This window comes from Phyllobates terribilis, unplaced genomic scaffold, assembly GCF_046119375.1.
Source record: "Phyllobates terribilis strain yellow unplaced genomic scaffold, ASM4611937v1 Scaffold_779__1_contigs__length_684578, whole genome shotgun sequence".
Classification (NCBI taxonomy): domain Eukaryota; kingdom Metazoa; phylum Chordata; class Amphibia; order Anura; family Dendrobatidae; genus Phyllobates; species Phyllobates terribilis.
In genome coordinates this window covers 330,008-352,103 of record NW_027363539.1, presented here as the reverse complement: position 1 = coordinate 352,103, position 22,096 = coordinate 330,008, and the positions used below count along the sequence as shown (strand labels likewise).

The 22,096-nt window shown below is 44.6% G+C and overlaps 14 non-coding genes across 14 annotated transcripts; all 14 read left to right on the top strand.

Annotated features, from left to right (window-relative positions):
- The first annotated feature begins 2,448 nt into the window (after positions 1–2,448).
- LOC141239937 (U2 spliceosomal RNA) lies at positions 2,449–2,630 on the top strand. Its single transcript, XR_012305278.1, has one exon. It is a non-coding gene; the product is annotated as a U2 spliceosomal RNA (small nuclear RNA).
- Positions 2,631–4,748: 2,118 nt separating this feature from the next.
- On the top strand, positions 4,749–4,947 carry LOC141239928 (U2 spliceosomal RNA). Its single transcript, XR_012305272.1, has one exon. It is a non-coding gene; the product is annotated as a U2 spliceosomal RNA (small nuclear RNA).
- A 1,115-nt stretch (positions 4,948–6,062) lies between these two features.
- LOC141239664 (U2 spliceosomal RNA) lies at positions 6,063–6,253 on the top strand. The gene has a single exon (XR_012305018.1). It is a non-coding gene; the product is annotated as a U2 spliceosomal RNA (small nuclear RNA).
- A 1,115-nt stretch (positions 6,254–7,368) lies between these two features.
- Positions 7,369–7,559, top strand: LOC141239663 (U2 spliceosomal RNA). The gene has a single exon (XR_012305017.1). It is a non-coding gene; the product is annotated as a U2 spliceosomal RNA (small nuclear RNA).
- A 1,115-nt stretch (positions 7,560–8,674) lies between these two features.
- Positions 8,675–8,865, top strand: LOC141239856 (U2 spliceosomal RNA). Its single transcript, XR_012305203.1, has one exon. It is a non-coding gene; the product is annotated as a U2 spliceosomal RNA (small nuclear RNA).
- Positions 8,866–9,980: 1,115 nt separating this feature from the next.
- LOC141239662 (U2 spliceosomal RNA) lies at positions 9,981–10,171 on the top strand. The gene has a single exon (XR_012305016.1). It is a non-coding gene; the product is annotated as a U2 spliceosomal RNA (small nuclear RNA).
- A 1,115-nt stretch (positions 10,172–11,286) lies between these two features.
- Positions 11,287–11,477, top strand: LOC141239661 (U2 spliceosomal RNA). The gene has a single exon (XR_012305015.1). It is a non-coding gene; the product is annotated as a U2 spliceosomal RNA (small nuclear RNA).
- Positions 11,478–12,592: 1,115 nt separating this feature from the next.
- LOC141239659 (U2 spliceosomal RNA) lies at positions 12,593–12,783 on the top strand. The gene has a single exon (XR_012305013.1). It is a non-coding gene; the product is annotated as a U2 spliceosomal RNA (small nuclear RNA).
- A 1,115-nt stretch (positions 12,784–13,898) lies between these two features.
- Positions 13,899–14,089, top strand: LOC141239863 (U2 spliceosomal RNA). The gene has a single exon (XR_012305210.1). It is a non-coding gene; the product is annotated as a U2 spliceosomal RNA (small nuclear RNA).
- Positions 14,090–15,204: 1,115 nt separating this feature from the next.
- Positions 15,205–15,395, top strand: LOC141239658 (U2 spliceosomal RNA). The gene has a single exon (XR_012305012.1). It is a non-coding gene; the product is annotated as a U2 spliceosomal RNA (small nuclear RNA).
- Positions 15,396–16,510: 1,115 nt separating this feature from the next.
- LOC141239657 (U2 spliceosomal RNA) lies at positions 16,511–16,701 on the top strand. Its single transcript, XR_012305011.1, has one exon. It is a non-coding gene; the product is annotated as a U2 spliceosomal RNA (small nuclear RNA).
- Positions 16,702–17,816: 1,115 nt separating this feature from the next.
- On the top strand, positions 17,817–18,007 carry LOC141239656 (U2 spliceosomal RNA). The gene has a single exon (XR_012305010.1). It is a non-coding gene; the product is annotated as a U2 spliceosomal RNA (small nuclear RNA).
- Positions 18,008–19,122: 1,115 nt separating this feature from the next.
- On the top strand, positions 19,123–19,313 carry LOC141239655 (U2 spliceosomal RNA). The gene has a single exon (XR_012305009.1). It is a non-coding gene; the product is annotated as a U2 spliceosomal RNA (small nuclear RNA).
- Positions 19,314–20,428: 1,115 nt separating this feature from the next.
- On the top strand, positions 20,429–20,619 carry LOC141239652 (U2 spliceosomal RNA). Its single transcript, XR_012305007.1, has one exon. It is a non-coding gene; the product is annotated as a U2 spliceosomal RNA (small nuclear RNA).
- Positions 20,620–22,096: the final 1,477 nt, after the last annotated feature.

The following is a 22,096-nucleotide window of genomic DNA, read 5'->3' as shown; positions in this document are numbered from 1 at the left end:
TGGAACACTGACTTCTTTCATTTAATGCCTGCAGACTATAAAAGAGAACCCAACCCAAAAAGTTTGGTTGATTAGTCTGTGGCATTCTGTTAAACTGTTGCTTATGGCGGTCTCTGTGAGCTTCTCAGCGACATTCAGCCAGCCAGGTATCCTGCCTGCAGTAGATGGAATGTGGCAATGGAACGCTGGCTGCGCGTGTCATAATAGGCTCTGAGCCTTTATATACCTGTGCACAGCAGCAGCCACCTTCAGTCTGCTGCTGGACAGCCAGCAGCAGCAGCAGCAGGAGAGGTATGTAATCAGGAGCCCTCCTGCTAAGGGTAGACAGCTGCTCGTTCCACCCCACCCCCCGCCTTAATTGGTTCTCCTCCCTTCCAACGGTGTTGAGGCGGGTGGGAACAGCAGGGGGTGAAGGTGCTGTGTTTAAAGAGGTGGAGTTATGCAGATCTAAAACGCGTGGATTGCAGCAGCAGCAAGCCGAAAAGTGCAGGCATGTAAGGGATCTAGAGGTTGACAACATGTCTTCTTAACGGGAGTCCAGGAGCTCATCTCCACAAATGGACTTTTCAGGATCCTTGGGTGGCTCCGTAGTTTGAAACCAATTCTGGTTATCGCTTCTCGGCCTTTTGGCTAAGATCAAGTGCAGTGATCTACCGGTTGCTGCCTTGGTCTTGGCTGAGAGGTGCCTTGGGTACCCGGCTCCTTGGCCTCGGGGGATCGCTGCATGTAGCAGTGCGGCTTCACCCCCTTGCTGCTTTTGGGGAGCCGGATTAGTCCCGGGGCAACGAGGGGCGATCAGCCTGCCTGCTTTTTTTAAGTAGGCGAGGAGGATTTTTGCCACCTTTGGTGTGAAGATATGGACGGGAGAAGCCCAAATATGCTGACCTGTGAAGAGGTCCCAGTTTTTGCAAGATTGAAGAATGCAGTGCGGTTTATTTTTTTGGATCCAGAGAAGAAGAAGTCTGGCTTGTTTTTTTTGGTAGAGAAGATTTTGTTTGGACTATTGGAAGTTCAAATGGAACAAGTTTTGTCTATGTTGGAGTTCCCGAAGAGAGGGATATATGATGTTATTTTTTGTTCAGAAGATATCTTTTCTGACTTTTGGAAGAGAATGGATCTAGTGAAGGAAGATTCGATACTTGAAGGTGTTTTTTTTGTGTCGCATTTTCCTAGGAAGGAAAGGCTAATAGTAATAAGGATGTATAGTCCTTTCATATTGGAAGAAGAGATCATGACCTTTTTATCCCGGTACTGTGAGAAAGTGAGTTCTGCTGGCAAAATGTTTAACCGATATGGTTTTTGGACCACGAGGTGGAGGTTCCTGGTCAAGTTCAAGGAAAGTTCGGATGGTGTTGTGGTACTCCCACCAAGTAGATTCAAAATCGGGACAGTTAATGGAGATATGTTCTTTACAGGTATGCCGAAGTTTTGTAGGCATTGTAAACAGTATGGCCATGAAAAGGATTCCTGTACATTACAGTGGTGTGCCAAGTGTGAAGAAGTGGGACATAAGGCAGAGAATTGTGAAAAAAGTAAGAAATGTAATCTATGTGGTGGCAGTGGTCATTTATATGATTGCTGTCCTGTCAATAAAAGGGAGGAGAAGTCAGTTGACAAGGAAGATGGAAAAGAAGAAGAGTCTGAAGCTGCCCCCCATGATGAAACGGAAGAGAACATATCTCAAAAGAAGGAGGAACAAATAAGAGATATAAGAAAAGAAGGTGATCATATGGAAGAAGATACTGAGAGTGATATCACAGACGTTGAGATTGAAAATACTAGCTTGGAAGAAGAAGTGGAGGTGGATAGGGAGTCAGAAGATCAGGAGGAAAGTGAGTCCTCCAGTCAGGATGAAAAGGAAGGTGCTGTAAGTAATATGGAAGAGGAGGAGGAGGGTGAAGAAACTAGTGAAGAAGAAAGAGAGGATGTCGCATGTGAAGCCAGAGAAGAAATTGAAGGAGTTTTGTCATCTGGGAAGGACTCTAGTAAAGCAAAGGATGTTTCAGAAAAAAATATGAGGGAGATGGAGGAGAGACAAGAAGTGTTGAAAATGCTAAAGAGTTGTGAAGGGGGGAGTCAGGCTAGTCTAAGGCGCAAAGTGTGGAATAACATTTATAGCGATATGCATCGTTTTTTTTCAACTTACAGAATACCTCAGTCGTTGGCTAAAGAGGTAGAAGAAGCTTGGGATGGTCGGTTTCTGGATGGAAGGCTTTTGAATGCCTTGGCAGCATATGGCCTGAAGAGAGGAATGTTGCCTTAAATCGTAATGGTAAAGATTGTAATGTTGTGATGTAAAGAATATGGAATAACTGTATTGTGATAATATAAACGTATATATATAAAATAAGATTGTAAAAATGGATATATGACCCACAATGATGGATAACAACCTAATACCATTTGGAAATCATTGCAAAGCATGAAATGGTAAATATGGGACTTGTAATCTGAGTGGAAAAAAAAAAAAAAAAAAATCTGTTCTTATCAGTTTAATATCTGATACGTCCCCTATCTGGGGACCATATATTAAATGGATTTTTAGAACAGGGAGATGGAAAAAGAGCTTGCTCTGTCCACTCCACGCATTGACCTGGTATTGCAGTATCTCCAGGACCGGTGCACCCCTTCTTTAATGCAGTTTCTAAAATCAGAAAGAATTGAATTCAATGTTTTTTGTTCATTTTGCTTGTTTGTCGGATTTTGGGATGGACTCTTTGGCTTTGCTTTTCTTCTCCTCATTGGATTTTTCATGTTCAAAGTTGCAGAAGCCAGATTACAAGCTCATTTTGGTTCAACTTCAGCAACTGTGCATTGCATTGCCATGTAATGTGATGCAATGCTATCTTTCTAGCTCTCCCTTTTTACTTCCTTTTGGATAAACAGACATATTAGGCAAGCATTTTGGAGCTTTCACCTAAATAACTACAGGTGGTGAGATAAGCTGCACAATATAATTGACCTTTCAGTATATTGTTGCACACACACCATCTATTTAGCAAATGCCCTTGTTATCAACAGCAGCCTTTTAAACTCACCTGAGCTAACAGGTATGTGCGCTGGTTACTCTGCTGCGCTTAAAATTTCTTTTTTGGTTTGCTACAATGCCTTTTCTGAAACGTTGTCTCCTTCTGCTGGAACACTGACTTCTTTCATTTAATGCCTGCAGACTATAAAAGAGAACCCAACCCAAAAAGTTTGGTTGATTAGTCTGTGGCATTCTGTTAAACTGTTGCTTATGGCGGTCTCTGTGAGCTTCTCAGCGACATTCAGCCAGCCAGGTATCCTGCCTGCAGTAGATGGAATGTGGCAATGGAACGCTGGCTGCGCGTGTCATAATAGGCTCTGAGCCTTTATATACCTGTGCACAGCAGCAGCCACCTTCAGTCTGCTGCTGGACAGCCAGCAGCAGCAGCAGCAGGAGAGGTATGTAATCAGGAGCCCTCCTGCTAAGGGTAGACAGCTGCTCGTTCCACCCCACCCCCCGCCTTAATTGGTTCTCCTCCCTTCCAACGGTGTTGAGGCGGGTGGGAACAGCAGGGGGTGAAGGTGCTGTGTTTAAAGAGGTGGAGTTATGCAGATCTAAAACGCGTGGATTGCAGCAGCAGCAAGCCGAAAAGTGCAGGCATGTAAGGGATCTAGAGGTTGACAACATGTCTTCTTAACGGGAGTCCAGGAGCTCATCTCCACAAATGGACTTTTCAGGATCCTTGGGTGGCTCCGTAGTTTGAAACCAATTCTGGTTTTCGCTTCTCGGCCTTTTGGCTAAGATCAAGTGCAGTGATCTAGCGGTTGCTGCCTTGGTCTTGACTGGGAGGTGCTTGGGGTACCCGGCTCCTTGGCCTGGGGGGATCGCTACACTCATCGGTGGAGCTAAACCCCCCTGCTGCTATTAGGGAGTCGGATTAGTCCCTGGGCAACGAGAGGCGATCACCTTGTCACCACACATAGCTGTGGGGGGCAACTGTCGCCACACATAGCTGTGGTGGCAACATTTGGAGGATTAAAAGGAAAAACGGAAGGAAAACGGATTGTTGAGATGGAGTTTTGGAAAAAGAAGAGATGCTTACGTTTTTTTGTGAAACGGGAGACGGAAGAAACTTTTTTGGAAGAAAAATGGATTCTGGAAATTTTGAGGAAACATGAAGTTTTGGAGAAGGATATCTACTGTATGCAAGAAATAAAGCAAGGTAAAGTTTGTGATGTGACTCTAGTTTCTGAGGAAAAGTGCATTCATTTTTTCAAATGCTGGAGTGAAGAGGATTCTGGGAAAATTGGAGTAAGTGCATCATTCATGGGGAAACCGAAGAGTGTGATAATTTACATGGACAATCCGTTTGTGGAAATAGAGGAGATAATGTTTTTTTTGGAATCTAAATGTAAGATGGTAAAGTTTCAGAAATTATACAGGAACAAAGTTGGTATTTGGAACGGAAAGAGACGTTTTTTGGTGTGGACAACAGGAGAAGAAAATTTGCATAATGCGGTTAGAGCATGAGGAGGAAGAAAAGAAGTTAAGGGGTTTTGTTGGGAGGAAAGTAAAAGGGAAAAAGGGGATATTTAGTTTGGGAAACCGGGTGAAGTAATGTCAGTTGTGATTTGTTTGGAAACTGTTGAAACTGTAAAGGAATTGTTATGTTTAACTTTATATATATTAATTCAAATGAAAAAATATAAATATAATATCTAAACACGATGATGGAACTAAAATCTTGAGTTTAGTGATATATGATTTAAGATTATAAAACTTAATTTCTGAGTGTTTGGAAAAAAAAAAAAAAAAAAAAAAAAAAATCTGTTCTTATCAGTTTAATATCTGATACGTCCCCTATCTGGGGACCATATATTAAATGGATTTTTAGAACAGGGAGATGGAAAAAGAGCTTGCTCTGTCCACTCCACGCATTGACCTGGTATTGCAGTATCTCCAGGACCGGTGCACCCCTTCTTTAATGCAGTTTCTAAAATCAGAAAGAATTGAATTCAATGTTTTTTGTTCATTTTGCTTGTTTGTCAGATTTTGGGATGGACTCTTTGGCTTTGCTTTTCTTCTCCTCATTGGATTTTTCATGTTCAAAGTTGCAGAAGCCAGATTACAAGCTCATTTTGGTTCAACTTCAGCAACTGTGCATTGCATTGCCATGTAATGTGATGCAATGCTATCTTTCTAGCTCTCCCTTTTTACTTCCTTTTGGATAAACAGACATATTAGGCAAGCATTTTGGAGCTTTCACCTAAATAACTACAGGTGGTGAGATAAGCTGCACAATATAATTGACCTTTCAGTATATTGTTGCACACACACCATCTATTTAGCAAATGCCCTTGTTATCAACAGTAGCCTTTTAAACTCACCTGAGCTAACAGGTATGTGCGCTGGTTACTCTGCTGCGCTTAAAATTTCTTTTTTGGTTTGCTACAATGCCTTTTCTGAAACGTTGTCTCCTTCTGCTGGAACACTGACTTCTTTCATTTAATGCATGCAGACTATAAAAGAGAACCCAATCCAAAATGTTTGGTTGATTAGTCTGTGGCATTCTGTTAAACTGTTGCTTATGGCGGTCTCTGTGAGCTTCTCAGCGACATTCAGCCAGCCAGGTATCCTGCCTGCAGTAGATGGAATGTGGCAATGGAACGCTGGCTGCGCGTGTCATAATAGGCTCTGAGCCTTTATATACCTGTGCACAGCAGCAGCCACCTTCAGTCTGCTGCTGGACAGCCAGCAGCAGCAGCAGCAGGAGAGGTATGTAATCAGGAGCCCTCCTGCTAAGGGTAGACAGCTGCTCGTTCCACCCCACCCCCCGCCTTAATTGGTTCTCCTCCCTTCCAACGGTGTTGAGGCGGGTGGGAACAGCAGGGGGTGAAGGTGCTGTGTTTAAAGAGGTGGAGTTATGCAGATCTAAAACGCGTGGATTGCAGCAGCAGCAAGCCGAAAAGTGCAGGCATGTAAGGGATCTAGAGGTTGACAACATGTCTTCTTAACGGGAGTCCAGGAGCTCATCTCCACAAATGGACTTTTCAGGATCCTTGGGTGGCTCCGTAGTTTGAAACCAATTCTGGTTATCGCTTCTCGGCCTTTTGGCTAAGATCAAGTGTAGTATCTGTTCTTATCAGTTTAATATCTGATACGTCCCCTATCTGGGGACCATATATTAAATGGATTTTTAGAACAGGGAGATGGAAAAAGAGCTTGCTCTGTCCACTCCACGCATTGACCTGGTATTGCAGTATCTCCAGGACCGGTGCACCCCTTCTTTAATGCAGTTTCTAAAATCAGAAAGAATTGAATTCAATGTTTTTTGTTCATTTTGCTTGTTTGTCGGATTTTGGGATGGACTCTTTGGCTTTGCTTTTCTTCTCCTCATTGGATTTTTCATGTTCAAAGTTGCAGAAGCCAGATTACAAGCTCATTTTGGTTCAACTTCAGCAACTGTGCATTGCATTGCCATGTAATGTGATGCAATGCTATCTTTCTAGCTCTCCCTTTTTACTTCCTTTTGGATAAACAGACATATTAGGCAAGCATTTTGGAGCTTTCACCTAAATAACTACAGGTGGTGAGATAAGCTGCACAATATAATTGACCTTTCAGTATATTGTTGCACACACACCATCTATTTAGCAAATGCCCTTGTTATCAACAGCAGCCTTTTAAACTCACCTGAGCTAACAGGTATGTGCGCTGGTTACTCTGCTGCGCTTAAAATTTCTTTTTTGGTTTGCTACAATGCCTTTTCTGAAACGTTGTCTCCTTCTGCTGGAACACTGACTTCTTTCATTTAATGCCTGCAGACTATAAAAGAGAACCCAACCCAAAAAGTTTGGTTGATTAGTCTGTGGCATTCTGTTAAACTGTTGCTTATGGCGGTCTCTGTGAGCTTCTCAGCGACATTCAGCCAGCCAGGTATCCTGCCTGCAGTAGATGGAATGTGGCAATGGAACGCTGGCTGCGCGTGTCATAATAGGCTCTGAGCCTTTATATACCTGTGCACAGCAGCAGCCACCTTCAGTCTGCTGCTGGACAGCCAGCAGCAGCAGCAGCAGGAGAGGTATGTAATCAGGAGCCCTCCTGCTAAGGGTAGACAGCTGCTCGTTCCACCCCACCCCCCGCCTTAATTGGTTCTCCTCCCTTCCAACGGTGTTGAGGCGGGTGGGAACAGCAGGGGGTGAAGGTGCTGTGTTTAAAGAGGTGGAGTTATGCAGATCTAAAACGCGTGGATTGCAGCAGCAGCAAGCCGAAAAGTGCAGGCATGTAAGGGATCTAGAGGTTGACAACATGTCTTCTTAACGGGAGTCCAGGAGCTCATCTCCACAAATGGACTTTTCAGGATCCTTGGGTGGCTCCGTAGTTTGAAACCAATTCTGGTTATCGCTTCTCGGCCTTTTGGCTAAGATCAAGTGTAGTATCTGTTCTTATCAGTTTAATATCTGATACGTCCCCTATCTGGGGACCATATATTAAATGGATTTTTAGAACAGGGAGATGGAAAAAGAGCTTGCTCTGTCCACTCCACGCATTGACCTGGTATTGCAGTATCTCCAGGACCGGTGCACCCCTTCTTTAATGCAGTTTCTAAAATCAGAAAGAATTGAATTCAATGTTTTTTGTTCATTTTGCTTGTTTGTCGGATTTTGGGATGGACTCTTTGGCTTTGCTTTTCTTCTCCTCATTGGATTTTTCATGTTCAAAGTTGCAGAAGCCAGATTACAAGCTCATTTTGGTTCAACTTCAGCAACTGTGCATTGCATTGCCATGTAATGTGATGCAATGCTATCTTTCTAGCTCTCCCTTTTTACTTCCTTTTGGATAAACAGACATATTAGGCAAGCATTTTGGAGCTTTCACCTAAATAACTACAGGTGGTGAGATAAGCTGCACAATATAATTGACCTTTCAGTATATTGTTGCACACACACCATCTATTTAGCAAATGCCCTTGTTATCAACAGCAGCCTTTTAAACTCACCTGAGCTAACAGGTATGTGCGCTGGTTACTCTGCTGCGCTTAAAATTTCTTTTTTGGTTTGCTACAATGCCTTTTCTGAAACGTTGTCTCCTTCTGCTGGAACACTGACTTCTTTCATTTAATGCCTGCAGACTATAAAAGAGAACCCAACCCAAAAAGTTTGGTTGATTAGTCTGTGGCATTCTGTTAAACTGTTGCTTATGGCGGTCTCTGTGAGCTTCTCAGCGACATTCAGCCAGCCAGGTATCCTGCCTGCAGTAGATGGAATGTGGCAATGGAACGCTGGCTGCGCGTGTCATAATAGGCTCTGAGCCTTTATATACCTGTGCACAGCAGCAGCCACCTTCAGTCTGCTGCTGGACAGCCAGCAGCAGCAGCAGCAGGAGAGGTATGTAATCAGGAGCCCTCCTGCTAAGGGTAGACAGCTGCTCGTTCCACCCCACCCCCCGCCTTAATTGGTTCTCCTCCCTTCCAACGGTGTTGAGGCGGGTGGGAACAGCAGGGGGTGAAGGTGCTGTGTTTAAAGAGGTGGAGTTATGCAGATCTAAAACGCGTGGATTGCAGCAGCAGCAAGCCGAAAAGTGCAGGCATGTAAGGGATCTAGAGGTTGACAACATGTCTTCTTAACGGGAGTCCAGGAGCTCATCTCCACAAATGGACTTTTCAGGATCCTTGGGTGGCTCCCTAGTTTGAAACCAATTCTGGTTATCGCTTCTCGGCCTTTTGGCTAAGATCAAGTGTAGTATCTGTTCTTATCAGTTTAATATCTGATACTTCCCCTATCTGGGGACCATATATTAAATGGATTTTTAGAACAGGGAGATGGAAAAAGAGCTTGCTCTGTCCACTCCACGCATTGACCTGGTATTGCAGTATCTCCAGGACCGGTGCACCCCTTCTTTAATGCAGTTTCTAAAATCAGAAAGAATTGAATTCAATGTTTTTTGTTCATTTTGCTTGTTTGTCGGATTTTGGGATGGACTCTTTGGCTTTGCTTTTCTTCTCCTCATTGGATTTTTCATGTTCAAAGTTGCAGAAGCCAGATTACAAGCTCATTTTGGTTCAACTTCAGCAACTGTGCATTGCATTGCCATGTAATGTGATGCAATGCTATCTTTCTAGCTCTCCCTTTTTACTTCCTTTTGGATAAACAGACATATTAGGCAAGCATTTTGGAGCTTTCACCTAAATAACTACAGGTGGTGAGATAAGCTGCACAATATAATTGACCTTTCAGTATATTGTTGCACACACACCATCTATTTAGCAAATGCCCTTGTTATCAACAGCAGCCTTTTAAACTCACCTGAGCTAACAGGTATGTGCGCTGGTTACTCTGCTGCGCTTAAAATTTCTTTTTTGGTTTGCTACAATGCCTTTTCTGAAACGTTGTCTCCTTCTGCTGGAACACTGACTTCTTTCATTTAATGCCTGCAGACTATAAAAGAGAACCCAACCCAAAAAGTTTGGTTGATTAGTCTGTGGCATTCTGTTAAACTGTTGCTTATGGCGGTCTCTGTGAGCTTCTCAGCGACATTCAGCCAGCCAGGTATCCTGCCTGCAGTAGATGGAATGTGGCAATGGAACGCTGGCTGCGCGTGTCATAATAGGCTCTGAGCCTTTATATACCTGTGCACAGCAGCAGCCACCTTCAGTCTGTTGCTGGACAGCCAGCAGCAGCAGCAGCAGGAGAGGTATGTAATCAGGAGCCCTCCTGCTAAGGGTAGACAGCTGCTCGTTCCACCCCACCCCCCGCCTTAATTGGTTCTCCTCCCTTCCAACGGTGTTGAGGCGGGTGGGAACAGCAGGGGGTGAAGGTGCTGTGTTTAAAGAGGTGGAGTTATGCAGATCTAAAACGCGTGGATTGCAGCAGCAGCAAGCCGAAAAGTGCAGGCATGTAAGGGATCTAGAGGTTGACAACATGTCTTCTTAACGGGAGTCCAGGAGCTCATCTCCACAAATGGACTTTTCAGGATCCTTGGGTGGCTCCCTAGTTTGAAACCAATTCTGGTTATCGCTTCTCGGCCTTTTGGCTAAGATCAAGTGTAGTATCTGTTCTTATCAGTTTAATATCTGATACGTCCCCTATCTGGGGACCATATATTAAATGGATTTTTAGAACAGGGAGATGGAAAAAGAGCTTGCTCTGTCCACTCCACGCATTGACCTGGTATTGCAGTATCTCCAGGACCGGTGCACCCCTTCTTTAATGCAGTTTCTAAAATCAGAAAGAATTGAATTCAATGTTTTTTGTTCATTTTGCTTGTTTGTCGGATTTTGGGATGGACTCTTTGGCTTTGCTTTTCTTCTCCTCATTGGATTTTTCATGTTCAAAGTTGCAGAAGCCAGATTACAAGCTCATTTTGGTTCAACTTCAGCAACTGTGCATTGCATTGCCATGTAATGTGATGCAATGCTATCTTTCTAGCTCTCCCTTTTTACTTCCTTTTGGATAAACAGACATATTAGGCAAGCATTTTGGAGCTTTCACCTAAATAACTACAGGTGGTGAGATAAGCTGCACAATATAATTGACCTTTCAGTATATTGTTGCACACACACCATCTATTTAGCAAATGCCCTTGTTATCAACAGCAGCCTTTTAAACTCACCTGAGCTAACAGGTATGTGCGCTGGTTACTCTGCTGCGCTTAAAATTTCTTTTTTGGTTTGCTACAATGCCTTTTCTGAAACGTTGTCTCCTTCTGCTGGAACACTGACTTCTTTCATTTAATGCCTGCAGACTATAAAAGAGAACCCAACCCAAAAAGTTTGGTTGATTAGTCTGTGGCATTCTGTTAAACAGTTGCTTATGGCGGTCTCTGTGAGCTTCTCAGCGACATTCAGCCAGCCAGGTATCCTGCCTGCAGTAGATGGAATGTGGCAATGGAACGCTGGCTGCGCGTGTCATAATAGGCTCTGAGCCTTTATATACCTGTGCACAGCAGCAGCCACCTTCAGTCTGCTGCTGGACAGCCAGCAGCAGCAGCAGCAGGAGAGGTATGTAATCAGGAGCCCTCCTGCTAAGGGTAGACAGCTGCTCGTTCCACCCCACCCCCCGCCTTAATTGGTTCTCCTCCCTTCCAACGGTGTTGAGGCGGGTGGGAACAGCAGGGGGTGAAGGTGCTGTGTTTAAAGAGGTGGAGTTATGCAGATCTAAAACGCGTGGATTGCAGCAGCAGCAAGCCGAAAAGTGCAGGCATGTAAGGGATCTAGAGGTTGACAACATGTCTTCTTAACGGGAGTCCAGGAGCTCATCTCCACAAATGGACTTTTCAGGATCCTTGGGTGGCTCCCTAGTTTGAAACCAATTCTGGTTATCGCTTCTCGGCCTTTTGGCTAAGATCAAGTGTAGTATCTGTTCTTATCAGTTTAATATCTGATACGTCCCCTATCTGGGGACCATATATTAAATGGATTTTTAGAACAGGGAGATGGAAAAAGAGCTTGCTCTGTCCACTCCACGCATTGACCTGGTATTGCAGTATCTCCAGGACCGGTGCACCCCTTCTTTAATGCAGTTTCTAAAATCAGAAAGAATTGAATTCAATGTTTTTTGTTCATTTTGCTTGTTTGTCGGATTTTGGGATGGACTCTTTGGCTTTGCTTTTCTTCTCCTCATTGGATTTTTCATGTTCAAAGTTGCAGAAGCCAGATTACAAGCTCATTTTGGTTCAACTTCAGCAACTGTGCATTGCATTGCCATGTAATGTGATGCAATGCTATCTTTCTAGCTCTCCCTTTTTACTTCCTTTTGGATAAACAGACATATTAGGCAAGCATTTTGGAGCTTTCACCTAAATAACTACAGGTGGTGAGATAAGCTGCACAATATAATTGACCTTTCAGTATATTGTTGCACACACACCATCTATTTAGCAAATGCCCTTGTTATCAACAGCAGCCTTTTAAACTCACCTGAGCTAACAGGTATGTGCGCTGGTTACTCTGCTGCGCTTAAAATTTCTTTTTTGGTTTGCTACAATGCCTTTTCTGAAACGTTGTCTCCTTCTGCTGGAACACTGACTTCTTTCATTTAATGCCTGCAGACTATAAAAGAGAACCCAACCCAAAAAGTTTGGTTGATTAGTCTGTGGCATTCTGTTAAACTGTTGCTTATGGCGGTCTCTGTGAGCTTCTCAGCGACATTCAGCCAGCCAGGTATCCTGCCTGCAGTAGATGGAATGTGGCAATGGAACGCTGGCTGCGCGTGTCATAATAGGCTCTGAGCCTTTATATACCTGTGCACAGCAGCAGCCACCTTCAGTCTGCTGCTGGACAGCCAGCAGCAGCAGCAGCAGGAGAGGTATGTATTCAGGAGCCCTCCTGCTAAGGGTAGACAGCTGCTCGTTCCACCCCACCCCCCGCCTTAATTGGTTCTCCTCCCTTCCAACGGTGTTGAGGCGGGTGGGAACAGCAGGGGGTGAAGGTGCTGTGTTTAAAGAGGTGGAGTTATGCAGATCTAAAACGCGTGGATTGCAGCAGCAGCAAGCCGAAAAGTGCAGGCATGTAAGGGATCTAGAGGTTGACAACATGTCTTCTTAACGGGAGTCCAGGAGCTCATCTCCACAAATGGACTTTTCAGGATCCTTGGGTGGCTCCGTAGTTTGAAACCAATTCTGGTTATCGCTTCTCGGCCTTTTGGCTAAGATCAAGTGTAGTATCTGTTCTTATCAGTTTAATATCTGATACGTCCCCTATCTGGGGACCATATATTAAATGGATTTTTAGAACAGGGAGATGGAAAAAGAGCTTGCTCTGTCCACTCCACGCATTGACCTGGTATTGCAGTATCTCCAGGACCGGTGCACCCCTTCTTTAATGCAGTTTCTAAAATCAGAAAGAATTGAATTCAATGTTTTTTGTTCATTTTGCTTGTTTGTCGGATTTTGGGATGGACTCTTTGGCTTTGCTTTTCTTCTCCTCATTGGATTTTTCATGTTCAAAGTTGCAGAAGCCAGATTACAAGCTCATTTTGGTTCAACTTCAGCAACTGTGCATTGCATTGCCATGTAATGTGATGCAATGCTATCTTTCTAGCTCTCCCTTTTTACTTCCTTTTGGATAAACAGACATATTAGGCAAGCATTTTGGAGCTTTCACCTAAATAACTACAGGTGGTGAGATAAGCTGCACAATATAATTGACCTTTCAGTATATTGTTGCACACACACCATCTATTTAGCAAATGCCCTTGTTATCAACAGCAGCCTTTTAAACTCACCTGAGCTAACAGGTATGTGCGCTGGTTACTCTGCTGCGCTTAAAATTTCTTTTTTGGTTTGCTACAATGCCTTTTCTGAAACGTTGTCTCCTTCTGCTGGAACACTGACTTCTTTCATTTAATGCCTGCAGACTATAAAAGAGAACCCAACCCAAAAAGTTTGGTTGATTAGTCTGTGGCATTCTGTTAAACTGTTGCTTATGGCGGTCTCTGTGAGCTTCTCAGCGACATTCAGCCAGCCAGGTATCCTGCCTGCAGTAGATGGAATGTGGCAATGGAACGCTGGCTGCGCGTGTCATAATAGGCTCTGAGCCTTTATATACCTGTGCACAGCAGCAGCCACCTTCAGTCTGCTGCTGGACAGCCAGCAGCAGCAGCAGCAGGAGAGGTATGTAATCAGGAGCCCTCCTGCTAAGGGTAGACAGCTGCTCGTTCCACCCCACCCCCCGCCTTAATTGGTTCTCCTCCCTTCCAACGGTGTTGAGGCGGGTGGGAACAGCAGGGGGTGAAGGTGCTGTGTTTAAAGAGGTGGAGTTATGCAGATCTAAAACGCGTGGATCGCAGCAGCAGCAAGCCGAAAAGTGCAGGCATGTAAGGGATCTAGAGGTTGACAACATGTCTTCTTAACGGGAGTCCAGGAGCTCATCTCCACAAATGGACTTTTCAGGATCCTTGGGTGGCTCCCTAGTTTGAAACCAATTCTGGTTATCGCTTCTCGGCCTTTTGGCTAAGATCAAGTTTAGTATCTGTTCTTATCAGTTTAATATCTGATACGTCCCCTATCTGGGGACCATATATTAAATGGATTTTTAGAACAGGGAGATGGAAAAAGAGCTTGCTCTGTCCACTCCACGCATTGACCTGGTATTGCAGTATCTCCAGGACCGGTGCACCCCTTCTTTAATGCAGTTTCTAAAATCAGAAAGAATTGAATTCAATGTTTTTTGTTCATTTTGCTTGTTTGTCGGATTTTGGGATGGACTCTTTGGCTTTGCTTTTCTTCTCCTCATTGGATTTTTCATGTTCAAAGTTGCAGAAGCCAGATTACAAGCTCATTTTGGTTCAACTTCAGCAACTGTGCATTGCATTGCCATGTAATGTGATGCAATGCTATCTTTCTAGCTCTCCCTTTTTACTTCCTTTTGGATAAACAGACATATTAGGCAAGCATTTTGGAGCTTTCACCTAAATAACTACAGGTGGTGAGATAAGCTGCACAATATAATTGACCTTTCAGTATATTGTTGCACACACACCATCTATTTAGCAAATGCCCTTGTTATCGACAGCAGCCTTTTAAACTCACCTGAGCTAACAGGTATGTGCGCTGGTTACTCTGCTGCGCTTAAAATTTCTTTTTTGGTTTGCTACAATGCCTTTTCTGAAACGTTGTCTCCTTCTACTGGAACACTGACTTCTTTCATTTAATGCCTGCAGACTATAAAAGAGAACCCAACCCAAAAAGTTTGGTTGATTAGTCTGTGGCATTCTGTTAAACTGTTGCTTATGGCGGTCTCTGTGAGCTTCTCAGCGACATTCAGCCAGCCAGGTATCCTGCCTGCAGTAGATGGAATGTGGCAATGGAACGCTGGCTGCGCGTGTCATAATAGGCTCTGAGCCTTTATATACCTGTGCACAGCAGCAGCCACCTTCAGTCTGCTGCTGGACAGCCAGCAGCAGCAGCAGCAGGAGAGGTATGTAATCAGGAGCCCTCCTGCTAAGGGTAGACAGCTGCTCGTTCCACCCCACCCCCCGCCTTAATTGGTTCTCCTCCCTTCCAACGGTGTTGAGGCGGGTGGGAACAGCAGGGGGTGAAGGTGCTGTGTTTAAAGAGGTGGAGTTATGCAGATCTAAAACGCGTGGATCGCAGCAGCAGCAAGCCGAAAAGTGCAGGCATGTAAGGGATCTAGAGGTTGACAACATGTCTTCTTAACGGGAGTCCAGGAGCTCATCTCCACAAATGGACTTTTCAGGATCCTTGGGTGGCTCCGTAGTTTGAAACCAATTCTGGTTATCGCTTCTCGGCCTTTTGGCTAAGATCAAGTGTAGTATCTGTTCTTATCAGTTTAATATCTGATACGTCCCCTATCTGGGGACCATATATTAAATGGATTTTTAGAACAGGGAGATGGAAAAAGAGCTTGCTCTGTCCACTCCACGCATTGACCTGGTATTGCAGTATCTCCAGGACCGGTGCACCCCTTCTTTAATGCAGTTTCTAAAATCAGAAAGAATTGAATTCAATGTTTTTTGTTCATTTTGCTTGTTTGTCGGATTTTGGGATGGACTCTTTGGCTTTGCTTTTCTTCTCCTCATTGGATTTTTCATGTTCAAAGTTGCAGAAGCCAGATTACAAGCTCATTTTGGTTCAACTTCAGCAACTGTGCATTGCATTGCCATGTAATGTGATGCAATGCTATCTTTCTAGCTCTCCCTTTTTACTTCCTTTTGGATAAACAGACATATTAGGCAAGCATTTTGGAGCTTTCACCTAAATAACTACAGGTGGTGAGATAAGCTGCACAATATAATTGACCTTTCAGTATATTGTTGCACACACACCATCTATTTAGCAAATGCCCTTGTTATCAACAGCAGCCTTTTAAACTCACCTGAGCTAACAGGTATGTGCGCTGGTTACTCTGCTGCGCTTAAAATTTCTTTTTTGGTTTGCTACAATGCCTTTTCTGAAACGTTGTCTCCTTCTGCTGGAACACTGACTTCTTTCATTTAATGCCTGCAGACTATAAAAGAGAACCCAACCCAAAAAGTTTGGTTGATTAGTCTGTGGCATTCTGTTAAACTGTTGCTTATGGCGGTCTCTGTGAGCTTCTCAGCGACATTCAGCCAGCCAGGTATCCTGCCTGCAGTAGATGGAATGTGGCAATGGAACGCTGGCTGCGCGTGTCATAATAGGCTCTGAGCCTTTATATACCTGTGCACAGCAGCAGCCACCTTCAGTCTGCTGCTGGACAGCCAGCAGCAGCAGCAGCAGGAGAGGTATGTAATCAGGAGCCCTCCTGCTAAGGGTAGACAGCTGCTCGTTCCACCCCACCCCCCGCCTTAATTGGTTCTCCTCCCTTCCAACGGTGTTGAGGCGGGTGGGAACAGCAGGGGGTGAAGGTGCTGTGTTTAAAGAGGTGGAGTTATGCAGATCTAAAACGCGTGGATCGCAGCAGCAGCAAGCCGAAAAGTGCAGGCATGTAAGGGATCTAGAGGTTGACAACATGTCTTCTTAACGGGAGTCCAGGAGCTCATCTCCACAAATGGACTTTTCAGGATCCTTGGGTGGCTCCCTAGTTTGAAACCAATTCTGGTTATCGCTTCTCGGCCTTTTGGCTAAGATCAAGTGTAGTATCTGTTCTTATCAGTTTAATATCTGATACGTCCCCTATCTGGGGACCATATATTAAATGGATTTTTAGAACAGGGAGATGGAAAAAGAGCTTGCTCTGTCCACTCCACGCATTGACCTGGTATTGCAGTATCTCCAGGACCGGTGCACCCCTTCTTTAATGCAGTTTCTAAAATCAGAAAGAATTGAATTCAATGTTTTTTGTTCATTTTGCTTGTTTGTCGGATTTTGGGATGGACTCTTTGGCTTTGCTTTTCTTCTCCTCATTGGATTTTTCATGTTCAAAGTTGCAGAAGCCAGATTACAAGCTCATTTTGGTTCAACTTCAGCAACTGTGCATTGCATTGCCATGTAATGTGATGCAATGCTATCTTTCTAGCTCTCCCTTTTTACTTCCTTTTGGATAAACAGACATATTAGGCAAGCATTTTGGAGCTTTCACCTAAATAACTACAGGTGGTGAGATAAGCTGCACAATATAATTGACCTTTCAGTATATTGTTGCACACACACCATCTATTTAGCAAATGCCCTTGTTATCGACAGCAGCCTTTTAAACTCACCTGAGCTAACAGGTATGTGCGCTGGTTACTCTGCTGCGCTTAAAATTTCTTTTTTGGTTTGCTACAATGCCTTTTCTGAAACGTTGTCTCCTTCTACTGGAACACTGACTTCTTTCATTTAATGCCTGCAGACTATAAAAGAGAACCCAACCCAAAAAGTTTGGTTGATTAGTCTGTGGCATTCTGTTAAACTGTTGCTTATGGCGGTCTCTGTGAGCTTCTCAGCGACATTCAGCCAGCCAGGTATCCTGCCTGCAGTAGATGGAATGTGGCAATGGAACGCTGGCTGCGCGTGTCATAATAGGCTCTGAGCCTTTATATACCTGTGCACAGCAGCAGCCACCTTCAGTCTGCTGCTGGACAGCCAGCAGCAGCAGCAGCAGGAGAGGTATGTAATCAGGAGCCCTCCTGCTAAGGGTAGACAGCTGCTCGTTCCACCCCACCCCCCGCCTTAATTGGTTCTCCTCCCTTCCAACGGTGTTGAGGCGGGTGGGAACAGCAGGGGGTGAAGGTGCTGTGTTTAAAGAGGTGGAGTTATGCAGATCTAAAACGCGTGGATCGCAGCAGCAGCAAGCCGAAAAGTGCAGGCATGTAAGGGATCTAGAGGTTGACAACATGTCTTCTTAACGGGAGTCCAGGAGCTCATCTCCACAAATGGACTTTTCAGGATCCTTGGGTGGCTCCGTAGTTTGAAACCAATTCTGGTTATCGCTTCTCGGCCTTTTGGCTAAGATCAAGTGTAGTATCTGTTCTTATCAGTTTAATATCTGATACGTCCCCTATCTGGGGACCATATATTAAATGGATTTTTAGAACAGGGAGATGGAAAAAGAGCTTGCTCTGTCCACTCCACGCATTGACCTGGTATTGCAGTATCTCCAGGACCGGTGCACCCCTTCTTTAATGCAGTTTCTAAAATCAGAAAGAATTGAATTCAATGTTTTTTGTTCATTTTGCTTGTTTGTCGGATTTTGGGATGGACTCTTTGGCTTTGCTTTTCTTCTCCTCATTGGATTTTTCATGTTCAAAGTTGCAGAAGCCAGATTACAAGCTCATTTTGGTTCAACTTCAGCAACTGTGCATTGCATTGCCATGTAATGTGATGCAATGCTATCTTTCTAGCTCTCCCTTTTTACTTCCTTTTGGATAAACAGACATATTAGGCAAGCATTTTGGAGCTTTCACCTAAATAACTACAGGTGGTGAGATAAGCTGCACAATATAATTGACCTTTCAGTATATTGTTGCACACACACCATCTATTTAGCAAATGCCCTTGTTATCAACAGCAGCCTTTTAAACTCACCTGAGCTAACAGGTATGTGCGCTGGTTACTCTGCTGCGCTTAAAATTTCTTTTTTGGTTTGCTACAATGCCTTTTCTGAAACGTTGTCTCCTTCTGCTGGAACACTGACTTCTTTCATTTAATGCCTGCAGACTATAAAAGAGAACCCAACCCAAAAAGTTTGGTTGATTAGTCTGTGGCATTCTGTTAAACTGTTGCTTATGGCGGTCTCTGTGAGCTTCTCAGCGACATTCAGCCAGCCAGGTATCCTGCCTGCAGTAGATGGAATGTGGCAATGGAACGCTGGCTGCGCGTGTCATAATAGGCTCTGAGCCTTTATATACCTGTGCACAGCAGCAGCCACCTTCAGTCTGCTGCTGGACAGCCAGCAGCAGCAGCAGCAGGAGAGGTATGTAATCAGGAGCCCTCCTGCTAAGGGTAGACAGCTGCTCGTTCCACCCCACCCCCCGCCTTAATTGGTTCTCCTCCCTTCCAACGGTGTTGAGGCGGGTGGGAACAGCAGGGGGTGAAGGTGCTGTGTTTAAAGAGGTGGAGTTATGCAGATCTAAAACGCGTGGATTGCAGCAGCAGCAAGCCGAAAAGTGCAGGCATGTAAGGGATCTAGAGGTTGACAACATGTCTTCTTAACGGGAGTCCAGGAGCTCATCTCCACAAATGGACTTTTCAGGATCCTTGGGTGGCTCCGTAGTTTGAAACCAATTCTGGTTATCGCTTCTCGGCCTTTTGGCTAAGATCAAGTGTAGTATCTGTTCTTATCAGTTTAATATCTGATACGTCCCCTATCTGGGGACCATATATTAAATGGATTTTTAGAACAGGGAGATGGAAAAAGAGCTTGCTCTGTCCACTCCACGCATTGACCTGGTATTGCAGTATCTCCAGGACCGGTGCACCCCTTCTTTAATGCAGTTTCTAAAATCAGAAAGAATTGAATTCAATGTTTTTTGTTCATTTTGCTTGTTTGTCGGATTTTGGGATGGACTCTTTGGCTTTGCTTTTCTTCTCCTCATTGGATTTTTCATGTTCAAAGTTGCAGAAGCCAGATTACAAGCTCATTTTGGTTCAACTTCAGCAACTGTGCATTGCATTGCCATGTAATGTGATGCAATGCTATCTTTCTAGCTCTCCCTTTTTACTTCCTTTTGGATAAACAGACATATTAGGCAAGCATTTTGGAGCTTTCACCTAAATAACTACAGGTGGTGAGATAAGCTGCACAATATAATTGACCTTTCAGTATATTGTTGCACACACACCATCTATTTAGCAAATGCCCTTGTTATCGACAGCAGCCTTTTAAACTCACCTGAGCTAACAGGTATGTGCGCTGGTTACTCTGCTGCGCTTAAAATTTCTTTTTTGGTTTGCTACAATGCCTTTTCTGAAACGTTGTCTCCTTCTGCTGGAACACTGACTTCTTTCATTTAATGCCTGCAGACTATAAAAGAGAACCCAACCCAAAAAGTTTGGTTGATTAGTCTGTGGCATTCTGTTAAACTGTTGCTTATGGCGGTCTCTGTGAGCTTCTCAGCGACATTCAGCCAGCCAGGTATCCTGCCTGCAGTAGATGGAATGTGGCAATGGAACGCTGGCTGCGCGTGTCATAATAGGCTCTGAGCCTTTATATACCTGTGCACAGCAGCAGCCACCTTCAGTCTGCTGCTGGACAGCCAGCAGCAGCAGCAGCAGGAGAGGTATGTAATCAGGAGCCCTCCTGCTAAGGGTAGACAGCTGCTCGTTCCACCCCACCCCCCGCCTTAATTGGTTCTCCTCCCTTCCAACGGTGTTGAGGCGGGTGGGAACAGCAGGGGGTGAAGGTGCTGTGTTTAAAGAGGTGGAGTTATGCAGATCTAAAACGCGTGGATTGCAGCAGCAGCAAGCCGAAAAGTGCAGGCATGTAAGGGATCTAGAGGTTGACAACATGTCTTCTTAACGGGAGTCCAGGAGCTCATCTCCACAAATGGACTTTTCAGGATCCTTGGGTGGCTCCGTAGTTTGAAACCAATTCTGGTTATCGCTTCTCGGCCTTTTGGCTAAGATCAAGTGTAGTATCTGTTCTTATCAGTTTAATATCTGATACGTCCCCTATCTGGGGACCATATATTAAATGGATTTTTAGAACAGGGAGATGGAAAAAGAGCTTGCTCTGTCCACTCCACGCATTGACCTGGTATTGCAGTATCTCCAGGACCGGTGCACCCCTTCTTTAATGCAGTTTCTAAAATCAGAAAGAATTGAATTCAATGTTTTTTGTTCATTTTGCTTGTTTGTCGGATTTTGGGATGGACTCTTTGGCTTTGCTTTTCTTCTCCTCATTGGATTTTTCATGTTCAAAGTTGCAGAAGCCAGATTACAAGCTCATTTTGGTTCAACTTCAGCAACTGTGCATTGCATTGCCATGTAATGTGATGCAATGCTATCTTTCTAGCTCTCCCTTTTTACTTCCTTTTGGATAAACAGACATATTAGGCAAGCATTTTGGAGCTTTCACCTAAATAACTACAGGTGGTGAGATAAGCTGCACAATATAATTGACCTTTCAGTATATTGTTGCACACACACCATCTATTTAGCAAATGCCCTTGTTATCAACAGCAGCCTTTTAAACTCACCTGAGCTAACAGGTATGTGCGCTGGTTACTCTGCTGCGCTTAAAATTTCTTTTTTGGTTTGCTACAATGCCTTTTCTGAAACGTTGTCTCCTTCTGCTGGAACACTGACTTCTTTCATTTAATGCCTGCAGAATATAAAAGAGAACCCAACCCAAAAAGTTTGGTTGATTAGTCTGTGGCATTCTGTTAAACTGTTGCTTATGGCGGTCTCTGTGAGCTTCTCAGCGACATTCAGCCAGCCAGGTATCCTGCCTGCAGTAGATGGAATGTGGCAATGGAACGCTGGCTGCGCGTGTCATAATAGGCTCTGAGCCTTTATATACCTGTGCACAGCAGCAGCCACCTTCAGTCTGCTGCTGGACAGCCAGCAGCAGCAGCAGCAGGAGAGGTATGTAATCAGGAGCCCTCCTGCTAAGGGTAGACAGCTGCTCGTTCCACCCCACCCCCCGCCTTAATTGGTTCTCCTCCCTTCCAACGGTGTTGAGGCGGGTGGGAACAGCAGGGGGTGAAGGTGCTGTGTTTAAAGAGGTGGAGTTATGCAGATCTAAAACGCGTGGATTGCAGCAGCAGCAAGCCGAAAAGTGCAGGCATGTAAGGGATCTAGAGGTTGACAACATGTCTTCTTAACGGGAGTCCAGGAGCTCATCTCCACAAATGGACTTTTCAGGATCCTTGGGTGGCTCCGTAGTTTGAAACCAATTCTGGTTATCGCTTCTCGGCCTTTTGGCACGATCTATCAGGTTTACCTGCGTGGTCTTGCCTGTGAGGTGCTCTTGGTACCCTTTCTCTCGGCCTGGGGGGATCGTTCCTCTTCGGAGGGACTTAACCCCCCTGCTGCTATTGGGAGGAAGGATTAGTCCGGGAGCAACGGGAAGAGATCCCATGAAGGCTTGCGCCTTTCAGAGAGAAGAGTCGGTACGTTCCTGAGTGAAGGATGCCGGCAACGCTCACATATTCATCGGGTGATGCCCGGATGCGGAACACCGTGAGGATTGAAGTTGGAGCAGCATCGAGGATGGAGAAGAATTTGGACTACATCTGCCATAGGATTCTTCTTGGAGTTCTGGAG